Source organism: Rhinolophus sinicus, linkage group LG01 (genome assembly GCF_036562045.2).
Source record: "Rhinolophus sinicus isolate RSC01 linkage group LG01, ASM3656204v1, whole genome shotgun sequence".
NCBI classification, from domain to species: Eukaryota; Metazoa; Chordata; class Mammalia; order Chiroptera; family Rhinolophidae; genus Rhinolophus; species Rhinolophus sinicus.
Window position 1 is genome coordinate 43,441,183 of NC_133751.1, and position 14,480 is coordinate 43,455,662.

Genomic DNA, 14,480 nt, shown 5'->3' on the forward strand with positions numbered 1-14,480 from the left:
CATATAAATTTTAGGATTGTATGTTCTATTTCTGAGAAAAATGCCATCAGGAATTTGGTAGGAATTACATTGAATCTATATATTGTCATAGACATTTTAACTATATTAATTCTTCCTATCTCTGAACATGGCATGTGTTTCCATTTATTTGTATCTTCTTTGATTTCTCTCTTCAGTGTCTTATAATTTTCTGAGTACAGGTTTTTTACTTCTTTGGTTAAATTTATTCCTAGGTATTTTATTGTTTTTGAAGCAATTGTAAATGAGATTGATTTCTTGATTTCTCCTTCTGATAGGTTATTATTGGTGTATACAATTGCAACTGATTTCTGAGTATTAACTTTATATTCTGCTACTTCACTAAATTCATTTATCAGTTCTGATAGTTTTTTGGTAGTCTTTTACAATTACATCAAAAAGAATAAAATGCTTAAAAATAAATTTAACCAAGGAAGCGAAAGACCTATGTACTGAAAAATATGACATTGATGAAAAAAATTAAAGAAGTTATGAACAAGTAAAGTACCTCATGACCATGGATTGGAAGAATTAACACTGTTAAAATTTCCATACTATCCAATGCAATACACAAATTCAATGCAATCCCTATAAAAATTCCAATAACATTTTTCATAGAAATAGAACAAACATATGTATTGAACCATAAATGACCCTGGATAGCCAAAGCTATCTTGAGAAAGAACAAAGCTGGAGTCATTATGGTCCCAGATTTCAAACTATATAACAATGCTATAGTCATCAAAAAATATGGTATTAGCATTAAACAGACACATAAATCGATGAAACAGAATAGAGAGTCCAAAAATAAGCCTACACATATATGGTCAATTAATTTATGACAAAGGAAGCAAGAATATACAATGGACAAAGGACAGTCTTTTCAATAAAATGGTGTTGGGAAAACTGAACAGCCACAGGAAAAGAATGAAACTGAAGCACTATCTTACGCCATATACAAAAATTAACTCAAAATGGATTAAAGACTTGAGCATAAGACCTGATACCATAAAACTCCTAGAAGAAAACATAGGTGGTAATTTCTTTGATGTTGATCTCAGAGATGATTTTTTTATATCTGACTCCAAAAGCAAAAGCAACAAAATAAAAAATAAACAAGTGGGACTACATCAAACTAAAAGAGCTTCTGCACAATAAAGGAAATCATCAAAAAAATGAAAAGGCAACCTATTGAATGGGAGAAAATATTTGCAAATCATATATCTGATAAGGTGTCAATACTCAAAATATATAAATAACTCATATAACTTAATATCTAAAAAACAAACAATTCAATTAAGAATGGGCAAAGGATCGGAATAGATATTTTCCCTAAGAAGACATACTCGTAAGTACATGAAAGATGCTTAACAAAACTAATCATTAGCAAAATGTAAATCAAACCCACATCACCCCATGCTTTTTGGAATGCCTATTATCAAAAAGACAAGAAATAACAAGTGTTGGCAAGAATATGGAGAAAAGGAAACCTTTGTGCACTGTTGATGGGAATGTAAATTGGTGCAGCCACTATGGAAATTAGTATGAAGTTTCCTCAAAAAACAAAAAGTAGAACTACCTTATGACACAACAATTCTACTTCTGGGTATTTATACAAAGAAAATGAAAGCACACAAATATATAAGAATACTATTCAGCCATAAAAAAGAATTAAATCTTGTCATTTGCAACAACATGGATGAAGCTTGAGGACATTATGTTAAGTGAGATAAGTCTGACAGAGAAGATATGAATATTGTTCGATCTCACTTATATATGTGAAATTAAAAAAAAAAAAAAGCCAAACTCATGGATACAGAGGACAGATTGGTGGTTGCCAGAAGCAGGGGTTGGATCTAGGCAAACTCGGTGAAGGGGGTCAAAAAGTACAAACTTCCAGTCATTAAATAAATAAGTCAAGGGGATGTAATGTACAGCATGGTAAATATAGTTATTATTCGGTTGGTACAAAACTAATTGCGGTTTAAAAAGTTGAAAATAATTGCAAAAACTGCAATTACTTTTGCAGCAACCTAATAATAATACTGCATTAAATATTTGAAAGTTGCTAAGAGAATAGATCTTAAAACAAAGAGAGAACTAAAAGAAGAGCTTTGAGACATAGACATTTACACAAACAATTATGACACAGAATGGAGAATAAGAGTAATGTGACTAGCATATCCCAGTGTCACATTATGTTAATAACTCACATCTTGATGTCCTTTGGCCACAGTGTGCTTAGATAAAAAACCAGTCTGTTCTCCCAAATTCTCTTTCTTCAAATATTACCATGAACCCCCAGTCCGATTTATATGTATAATTCAAATTTGCATTCAGATCCCTTTTTAATTGATTCTAGATAAGTCAGTTTTCAGTTTCTTGTCCTCTGGAGTGGTAAGTGAGCATCATTGCACGTATGATGCATTCTGCTGTCAATTGTTTTTCAGTCTCAGAGCTCCAGTGCTTACTCTTCCATCTGCCCTCTGCTCTGTTGGTCACCATTGCTGTGACATTCATGTAATGAAACATTCATTTCTGTTTGATGACCCTGTATTATCAACCTCAGTGTCCTCCACATACCACTCACTCTGTTTTTGCTGAACTCCTCTAGAGTTATAACCATCACACAGTCCATAATCCACTTCCTGGACACTAAGAAAATCTCCTTCAACTGCTGTTATCTAGTACTGTTACTCCCTTTGACATGCAATAAAGCAAAGTTTCCTCCTCATGAGCGTGTCTTATCAGAAGAGTTCTCACAGTAGATACGTTGAACTCCTTGTGACACCATTCTCTTCAGATATTTTAAAATACCATCTAAAATTTTTCTTCATAAATTTAGAGAGTTATAAAAATTACAGTGACTGGTATATAACAAATATTACTTTAATATAAAACCACTTTTTAGTTCTGGTTATGATGGAATTGATTATATCATATTGAAAAGCGCAAATGATGTTCATTCACTTGGCTTTTGCCCTATTTGTATTTTCTACTACACATTGTAGCATGAAGGAGTAGAACCCAAGCAGAAATCAACAGTCTCCTGGGCTGAGGAAAAAGAAGTCAGAGTTCAGAAAGGGAAGTGAAAGATAATGAAAAATAAGCAATATTTGAAGAGATACTGGCTGAGAATATTTCATTTTAAAAACTAAACAAAGTTATTAAACTACAGATTCAAGGACCCTTATGAAACCAAATAAATGCAAATAAAACCAAAGAAGCATGTCCTAGGCAAACTGCTAAATAAAATAGGCAAAAAGAGAGAGAAACATATATATATATATTATCTTAGAAGAACAACAATTAAACTGAAGGCTATAACTTTTCAACAAAGATCATGAAAGATAAAGTACAATGCAATAATATCTTTCAAACGTTGAGGGGGCAGTGGGAATGCCAACCTAGAATTTTATTCATAGCCCAAAGAATTAAAAATAAGGCAAAATAAAAATATTTCTCAGAGAATTTGTTACCAACAGAACTGCACTATAATAAACATAAATGAATACACATTAAATGGAGTTCTTTGGGAAGAATAGTTATCCAGATAAAAGCATGGAAATGCAGGAAAGAATGAAGGGCACCAAAAATGAGAAAATTAGTAGATAAATATATCTTTATATGGGCTATTTCAAAGCACCAATAATGAGAAACAACTAGAACTTTAAAACATATGTGCAAGTAAACTACATAACAAAATAATAGCTTCAAAGACAACAAAGGTTTGAAGTTAAAATGTTATAAAGTTTTTGTATTATTTAGGAAATAGTAAATGTAGCAATTTAAAGCAAATTCTATTATATGAAGGATGAATATTGTAACCGCCAGAGTAATTTCTAAGGGACTGAATACTAAAAGAAGATGTAAATAAGATGATAATCAAAAATAAAAAAGTAGAATAATTAAAAAATGGTTAATTTAAAAGGCAATAAAAAGGACTAAATAAAGAAGATATTAGAAAAATAGAAAACAACTAAAAACATGGGAGACTTAAACCTAAATATTACTGTAATTACATTAAATGTGAAAGAATAAAATTCTAATTAATAAACAGATTATCAGCAGGATAAAAAACAAGAACAACTATATGCTGTTATGAGAGACACAATTGACATATAACACACATAGCTTGAAATTACAATGGTAGAAAAGATATCCCTTGCAAGTACTAACCAAAAGGTAGATGGAGTGGCTATATTAATATTAGACAAACATCTTTTGACACATAACTACTTTATTATTTTATCTAAACATGGTTAAAAATAGGTTAGTGTGCACCCAACAAAACACCAAACATCCCCCACTCCCAGCAAATATGAATGACTACTGTTGCTTTATCAAGTACAGCTGCAGTTTCTCTGGATTGTCCTGCCTATAGATGAAATATGTTGAGATAACCAATTGCAAAATTGTACTTAGTTCTGATAGCACTTATTCTAGGGTAAACCCTCACTTCTTTGAACTCTCTCTAAAACAAATCCTATAAGAGGTCCTTTCTAACACCTTCTTACTAAGATGTCTCATAGTTCCCCATGGTGTAAATTCTCACTTGCTTCAGTGAATAAGAAACCCAACTTGTTCAACCACAGATGTATACCTTATGATCTTTGGTTCGGTGGTATCAACAGATGAAATCCGCAAATATTTGAAAAATTAGCAGCTTATTTCTCAATAACTATGGAGAAACAAAGAAAGTACAGTGAATTAGAAAGTGTTTTTAATTGAGTAGTAATAAAATAACTTATCAAAATATTTTTGAATTCAATCAAAGCTGTTCTTAGAATGAAATGTATAATGAAAACTCCTCCTGTTTCTGGCAGAGGATGCTGAAAAGTAACCATTTGAAATGTGTCCAGAATTTTCTATATAACAAAGGCCAGCTCTCTAAAGGAAACTACCAGAGACTTATCTGACCTTGAAGAAGGACAATTAGTCAATTTCAGCCCCCTCGAGACTTCTTGTCTATCATAAAGGGAGGAAAAATACAAAGCTAAGACATACTATTGAAATTCTCAATCCAGTGATTCATAGTCACTAAAAACAAATTTAATTATAAGGTTACAGAATGTTTGTTTCTCCAGTACTTTACCACAACATCAACAAGGCTTTAGTGCAAAAACAGTGCACTACAACTGAGAGAGCTGAAGACACAGACTATTTAAGAAAGAAATCTCAGGGAATCCAAAGACAACAGGGAAGAGGAAAAATAACCCAACAAAGACACTAGAGGAAAGTAAAGGTTTTAGTGCCTATGGCTACAACAAATATTAAACACAACCCAATCCATAGGCAGATAAGCAGAACTTCACACTAGAAGTTTAATTACCTCAGTTTCTATTACCCAATAAATCATGTCCAATTTTCAACAAAAAACTAAAATGTAATATAAAAGGCAAGAAGAAACACAGTTTGGAGAAGCAAAGCAAGCATTAGAACCAGACTCAGATATGACACATATTTTGGAATTATGGAGAAGGGATTTAAAGTAACTATGATTAACCTGTTCAAGGCCTTAAAGAAAAGTAGAAAACATGCAAGTAGTCAACAAGCAGAGAGATGGAAGATCTAAGAAAGAATCCACAAAAACTGCTAGAAATACAGAAAAACACTGTAAAAAAATAAATAGTATCTTTGATGGGTTCATAAGTAGACTGGACACAGTTGAAGAAAGAAAGAATTATCACAGTTAAAGATATGTCAATAGAACTTCTCAAATGAAATGCAAAGAAAAAAAGAAGAATAGAAAAAAGAAGGGAAAATAGAATATCCAAGAACTGTGAGATAATTTCAAAAAGTATAAAAATATGCATAATAGAATTACTAGAAAAAGAACAAAGAGAAAAACAAGCAGAATAAGTATTTGAATAATAATGATAAAGAATTTTCTAATTATTTAATGACAGACACCAAACCACAGACTCAGGAAGCCCAAAGAATGCCAAACATGATAAATACCAAAGTAAAGCAAAACAAAACAAACCTTACATCTAGGTACATCTTATTTAAACTTTAGAAAACCAAAAGCAAAAAGACAATGTTGAAGAAGGCTAGGGGCTGGGGGGAAACTCCCTTACTTACAGATGAACAAGGATAGAATTATGATGGATTTCTAGTCAGAAACGATGCAAGCAAGAAGAGAACAGAGTGAAATATTTCAAGAGTTGAAAGAAAAAAAGAAGTTAATATAGAATTCTGTGCCCGGCAATATTATAATTCAAAATTGAAGGAGAAACTATTACTATCTCAAATAAACACAAACTCAGGGCATTTGTTTCCAATAAGCCTGCTTCGCAAGAAATGTTAAAAGAAGTTCTTCAGAGAGAAGGAAAATGATATATAAGAAACTTGGATCTGTGTAAAGAAAGTATTAGAAAAGGAATATATGAAAGTAATATAAATATTTTATTTTTCTTATTCTTAATTGAACTGATAGATAACTGTGTGTTCAAAGTAGTGGCAGCAATAACATACTGGGTGATTATAGCATCTGATAAGTGACAAGAATGACAGCAATCCTATAAGGGATAGGAGGGAGGAATTGAGAATACTCTGTTATAAGGCACCTGTAAGATCTGTAAAGCACAATAGTCTTTGATGAAAGTAAACGTAGATTAGTTGTAAATGTATTGCAAACTCTAAGGCAACCACTTAAAAAACTGAAAAATGAAGTATAATTTATATGCTAAAATAAGAAAGAAAATAAAGTAATATAAAAAGATCAATTAAAATCAGAGAAGTTAGAAGGAAAGTAGATTTTTAAAAAGAGAAACAAAGAACAAGTGCAATAAATAGAAAACAGTTACAAAGTGGTAGATATTAATTAAACTACATCAATAGTCACATTAAAAGTGAATGGTCTAAATATCCCAGTTTACAAACAGAGACTGCAAAAGTGAACCAGAAAAGAAGGTTGTTGACAAAAAAAAAAAAAAAAAAAAAAAAAATCACTTTAAGTATAAAGACAAAGATAGGTTAAAAATAAGTGGGTGAAGAAAGATATATCATGCTAACACTAAAAGAAAGTTAGAATGGTTATATTTCTATCAGACAAGGCAGAATTGAGAATGGAGGGAATTATCAGGGATAAATAGAGGTATTACATAAAGTAAAGAGATCAATACTTTAAAAAAGCATAATGACTTTTAATGTGTGTATACCTAACAACAGAACATCAAAGTAAATGTAGCAAAAAATAACAACGGAGGGAGAAAGACAAATCCTCTCATAGTTAAATACTTGAATATCTATCTATCAGTAATTGGCTGATTTATCAGGCAGAAAATCAGTAAGAATATAGGTGACATGAACAGCATCATTAACCAACTGGATATAATTCACATTGATAGAATACCATAGCCAACCACAACAAAATGTATGTTCATCTCAAGCTCACAGGGAATATTCCCCAAGACAGACCACATGCTGGGCCATAAAGCACACCTTAAAAAATTTAAAAGAACAGAAATCATACAAAATAAGCTGTCACACCACAATGGAATTAAAATGGAAATCAATAACAGAAAAATATCTGGACAGTCACAAAGTAAAAATAATTAGAGCAGAAACCAATGAAATTTAAACAAGAAATCAATGGAGAAAATCAATGAAATTAAAAGCTGCTTCATTGAAAAGATAATAAAAATTGATAAACCTCTAACCATACTAATCAAGAATAAAAGAAAGACACAAATTACTTAATTTTGGAAATGAAAAATAAGTACCATTACTTATTCTGTGGACATTAGAATAATAATAAAGGAATATTATGAACAACTCTATGCCTACAGATTTGACAATGTAGATGAAGTGGACCAATTCCTTGAAAGACACAAATTACCAAAACTTATACAAGGAGAAATAGACAATCTGAAAAGCTCTATATCTATTAGCAAAATTCAACTAACAATTAATAACCTTTGAAAAAAGAATGCACAAGGCTAAGAGGGTTTTATGGATGAATAGTACCAAATATTTAAGGAAGAATTGATACCAGTTCTCTGCAATTTTGTCCAGAAAACAGAAACAAGGGAAACATTTCCTAACATTCTCTGAGACCAGCACTACATTAATAGTAAAACTAGGTAAAGACTTTACAGAAAAAGGAAAACTACAGACCAATATCTCTCATGAATACAGATACACTACTCCTCAAGAAAATATTATCAAATTATCTCTAATAATATATAATACAAAAAGAATTATACACCATGACCAAGTGAGATTTATTCCAGGTATGCAAGGCTGGGTCAACATTCAAAAATCAATTAATGTAATTCATCATGTCGACAGATTTAAGAAGAAAAATCATATGATCAATAATCAACAGATTCAGGGAAAGCATTTGGCAAAATCCAACATCCATTCATAATACAAACTCTTAGCAAATTAGGAATAGAGAGAAACTTCCTCAGCTTGACAACGAATATCTTCAAAAAACCTACAGTTACACCATACTTAGTAATGAGAAAATAGATGCTTTTCACATATAATTGGGAACAAGGCAAAGATGTATTCTCTCACCACTTTTATTCAACTTTGAACTGGAAGTTCTAATGAATGCTGTAAGATAAGAAAAGGAAATAAAAAGTATACAGATTGGGAAATAAGTAATAAAATTGTCTTTGTTTATAGATGACACTATTATAGAAAATAAAGAATATCAACAAAATTCCTGCGACTAATTAAACATTATAATTATAACAAGATTGCAGGATAGATGATTACATTACAAAAATAATTTTCCTATATACCAGAAGTAAACAGTTGGGAAATTAAAAACACATACCTATGACAACTTATATCAATATCAAAAAGAGAGAAAGGAAGAAAGGAAAGAAGGAAGGAAGGGAACTACCTAGGTATAAATCTAACAAAACATGTACAGAATTTATATGAGGAAAATTACAAAACTCTAATGAAAGCAATTTAAAAAGATCTAAATAACTGGAGAGATAGGAAGACTGATACTACTTGACTTCAAGCCTTATTGCCAGTAATCAAGACAGCATAATAGTGGCAAAATAATAGTTAAATAGGTCAGTGGAACAGAATAGAGAACCCAGAATAGACCCATACATATATAATCAAGTGATCTTCAACAAAAAAATCAAAGGTGATTCAATGGAAAAGGATAATCTTTTCAAAAAATGGTTCTGGAACAATTGGACATCCATATGTAAAAAGAAAAAATAGTAAATCTCAACAGATAACCTAGAGTTTTCATAAAAATTAATGCAAATGGATCATAGACCTAAATGTAAAACTATAAAACTGCTAGAAGATGACATAAGAGAAATAATAGAGACAGTGGGTTTGGTGATGAAGTTTTTAATGTAAGACCAAAAGCCCTATACATTAAAGAAAATAATGATAATTTTGACTTCTTTAAAATTAAAGGCTTCTTCTCTCTGAAAGACCCTGTTATGAGAATGAAAAGACAAACCATAGATTGGGAGAAAATATTTGTCCAAACACATATACAATAAAAGGCTATTACCCAAAATATAAAAACAAAATTAAAACTCACCAATAGGAAAATGAACAACCCAATTGAAAATGAGGAAAAAGACCTGAACGGACATCTCACTAAAGAAAATATGCAGATGGCAAAAAAGCATATGAAAGGATGCTCTACATCATACATTATTAAGGAACTGCAAATTCAAACAACAAAGAGACCATTAAACAACTATTAGAACAGCCAAAATCTAAAACACTAACAGCATCAAATGCTGGTGAAGATGTGGATCTCATTTATTACTGGTGGGAATGCGAAATGGTACAGCCACTTTGGAAGACAGTTTGGCAGTTTCTTACAAAGTGAGACATAGGCTTATTATATGATCCAGCAACTGCACTCTTTGGTATTTACCCAAATGAGCTGAAGAAATCACGAATGTTTACAGCAGCTTTATTCATAATTGTCAAAACTTAGAAACAACCAAAATGTCCTTCAGTAGGAAAATGGATAAATACACTATGGTATATCATACAACGGAATATTGTTCAGAGATGAAAAAGTGTGAGCTAACAAAAAGACATGGAGGAATCTTGAATACTTTTTGCTAAGTGAAATAAGGCAGTGTGAAAAGGATACATACTGAACGATTGCCACTATACAACATTCTGGAAAAGGCAAAGCTAAAGAGATAATAAAAAGATCAGTACTTTCCAAGAGTCCAAGGAGAAAGTAAAGAGGGGAAGAAATAAATTGGTGAAGTACAGGGAATTAGGTAAGCACTAATGTGATGCTATATTTTAATTGTAATGGTGGATAAATTACATTATGCATTCGTCAAAACCCTTATAATTGTAAACAAAAAGTGTAAACCCCAAGGTAAAATGAAAACTTTAACTCATAATAATGAATCCTTAATGCTTCATTATTTATAGTAAGTGTTACCATACTAATGCGAGAGGATACTAATACAGGAAACTGCATGTATTTTCTGTGTGTGTGTGTGTGTGTGTGTGTGTGTGTGTGTGTGTTGGGGGAGTATGTGGGAATTCTCTGTAATTTTTCTATATAGCTACAATTCTTCAAGTAAGAAAATGTAATTCTGTAAATAGAATTATGTCAAAAGCAACATAAACATTAAGATTTTGATTTGGCAGATAACATAAAAGGTGAAATTTGTATCTGGAAAAAGTGCTATGTATTTTTCCATGTGGAGAAAATAACATATCAGTCACTTTAAACACTTACATAAATAGAATTCAAATTAAACATTCTACATATTTAATTTACAGAATGGTTTATTTTCAGATCCTATTTAACTCAGAGAAATAATAGTTGCTACATTACCATGCATTGTTTAATTTCACTACTAAGCTAAAATATAAATAGAGAATGAACATTAATCCATATGAAACACAGTACTCTCGCAAAGAAAATGGTATTTATTTTTACTCAGTATTAGCTAATAGTTCAATATAATGTGGTTATGAAAAAGCATAATGTGGTTAGCAGATTTTTCTACCTACTCCAAGAGCCAGACTAAAGTTCCCCATAGAATTGAATTTGGGTATTAGGCAACAGGAAATGTGGCTGCTGATAACTGAGTTACTTTAAACCTTGAAGCAATGACTGGGACATTTTGTCCATTAAGTTTACAGATGGCAAAGTAGATATGCCATTCACAGCTGCAGCATGAGGATATAACATCTTTGTCTATATTAATCCCTTGAATGGCTTGGCATGACTCATTCAACCTTTCTTTCTATTATATGAAAAGGAAACTAACTAGCAAGACTTAGGATGGTTTTAAAATAGATCCATGCACTATCACTGTTTACTCTTAAACGTTTTAGAGGGAAATACAAATATTTATTTCCTTTCACCAAGCAATTGGACCAACAGAGGGTACATTTTGTGATTTAATTTTTCTTCATAAACTTAGTAAGGCAGTGAAAAATTAAATCTAAAACAGTGCAAATAGGCAAAAAAAGAGTATATTTGATGCATATATTCCTGACAAGAGTTTGTTGTTGTATTTTTAGTTTCAGTAGCAGTACAGACAAGATACTAAAATTTATCATGGAAATTGAATTTCAGGAAAATGCATTGGCTAGTATTGTTCAGAATTCCCAGAAAAATAAATTTTATAAGATCTTACTCGTTTATTTTGTTTGAACTCTCTAATCGTGAGCCAACAATAAATCAGGAAATCTGCTCAACCATCTGTGTCTGACCTGTAACTTTCAATTGTGACAAATCTGTTTGCTGTGATGAGCATCCAAGGTTACAGGACAAAGTCGTGATGGGCATATTCAGTGAGGCAATATGACCTGCACTTCACCAGCTCCAGCCAAAACAAAAGACATCTAACCAGAATTAATGAGACAATTATCAGCAAATAAGTTAAAACACAAAAAGTGATGCCTGGTATGAAAAAGCATAAGCATACAACTCAAGCCTTAAAGAAAAGAGGTATTTTGTGACCAAGAATTTAGAGCAGCCAGTGGAGAACCTGGAGGATACTAGAAGAGCTTAATCAAACCTGGAGGAAAACCTGAAAACTCCTGGTATAAAATTGTGAGTTGCGATCTCACACTTGAAAAACCATGCATGAAAAATATTAATTCTAAATTGTGTATAGATTTGAGCTTAGAGAACAAGGTCTGAAGCTCTGTCTTGCTAAAAGGCACCTTCTCTTTCTATGCAGATTAGGTGGCACTTAAAAGATGTTTAAACCTCTTTAACAGAAACCACTTGATCCCTAAAAATACTTTTAGTTGCTGAGCCACTCATCATAACCCCACAAGCTCTTTTTTTTTTTTAAATTACATTCATCCTTTTACACAGGCTACTTTTGACGTCTGTTGCCATAAACCCAAAAAGCAAAAGTCTTTGTTGACTTTCATCTTCAAAATTTGACATATTGGAGGAGCAATCCAGGGCAATATTTAAATTTTAAATAGGAAGAGAGCTCACACTGTAATACACAGGGAGAAATGAGTGGTGAAATACCACTTATAGGTTTGTAAATGGCAAATGCGTCTGAAGTAGGCAGAGCATGTTGCTTTCACATCTTGGGAAAGAAATAAAAATGTGCCCCCCAAAAAGCACTGAGAATCCTGAAGGGTGGAAGCACTTGTATTAATAAAAGCCGTCTGCTGCCCATTAAGCAAATACCAATTAGACTCATGGAACCAAAGAGCTGAAAGTGGGTTTAAAGATTATCTCACTGGTCATTCTCAACCTCCATGAAAATAATGACTGTGATAGTTTCCAAAAAACGTTCTCCTCTCCTAAAAACCATGCCTCCTGGAATTTACATCCTTGTGTAATCCCCTCCCACTAATTGGTTGTGGCATGTCCAGCCCCAGCTGCTTCAGCTGAAGCCACAGAGATCAAACACACTACCTAGCGGAAACCTTCCTGAATACCTGATCCGCAAAAGCATGAACAATATACAAAGGTTGTTTTTGCCAGTAGGTTTGGAGGAGGTTTGTTTTGCAGCGATAAATAACCAGATCGATAACCTTCCTAAGCTCAAAATATACCTTACAGGCCTACATGATCATTATATTTTTAATGCTCATACACTAAGAAAATATATAATGATAAGAAGCTACTATTAATTCAGCAATGTTTTTTAAAAAATTCTAGTAATAGTAATCATGACAATTGTAATGGCTAACCTTTATTTAATGTTGTTTATTTGCAAAATGCTCTTCCCAGAACTTTTCTTAATGATGCTATTTAATACTCATAACACGCCTATGAAGAGGGCAGTGTTATTACCATCTCTATTTTACAGATGAGGAAACTGAGGCACAGAAGATTAAATAATGTTTCCCACTGTCAGCTAGTAAGACATTATTACACATTTTATTCATTAAAATAGTAAATTTGCAAGCTTGATACATTTAAGTTCATAAGCATACAGACATACTATTTATTTACACTTCTCATACATTGATAAATTCATTCATCTATGATAGCTCCAGGGTCTTCAAGGAATTCATGGACCACAGGTTGAGATCCATTGATCTATAACAATTCCCTTGACATTTTTTTCTTTAATGCCTATCCTAAGTTCACGTATTGGTGACCTAGTCAGAACTACAAGCTAGTGATTTCCAATTCAATGTCTCTCTATTAATCCTAGGTGGACTTTAACTGCCTTGTGGATCTTCAATTCTTTGCATCTTTCTATCAGAAGTATACTCTGATTTTGAATCATATTTAAGTTGAAATCCTCAAAATCCTGTCATTGTCAGTTTAGTTTTTAGGAATTTCACGTTGGTATGATTATGAATTATTATGTTTTCTTGTTATTCCAAGTAGTATAAAAGCCAGCAGAAATAACAGTATATCTTTTTAAAAATATCTGATATGCACCTTGATTCAGATTGGCTTTATCACAAAACAGTTTTTCACTGTCTTGTACAAAACTAACTTAAAAATACTAAGATAAATAGGAAACTATTTCTATCTTGATTTCACATCTACTTAATAGGCAGAGCGTGCTGCTGTCTACTGTATTTTGCTGCATCAGCCTTGTTCTGTATGCTGTGGGAATTATCAGTGGCCAGGTAACCCAACTGTTCTCTGTTCTCTCATTGCCTTAACCCTTATTTACGCTCCAAGGTTAATCAATGCAAATATCTTGCCAAAGTTCATTTCTTGTGCATGTTACTGCTAAACATCATTCAATCATTTGAGTGGAAAGTTTTCTAAGAGTTCATCTTAGGTGAACTTCAATATGCCCATTTTTCTTTAAGAGTGGGATGAAGAGTTCCAAACAAGTCATAAAACTGTAAAAGCAATTTCAAGAGTCCATCCTGATTGTTCCTACTGTGAAATAAAAAGAAGCATCAGGGTTTCAGAAACATTCTTCTACTCAAGGATATATCAGTAACTATTTATTGAACATTCTGCAGAAAACATTCTGTAGACTAGGAGAACTCTACAGTGGTTTGATGAGTTATTTATAGTTCTTGAGGCAGAG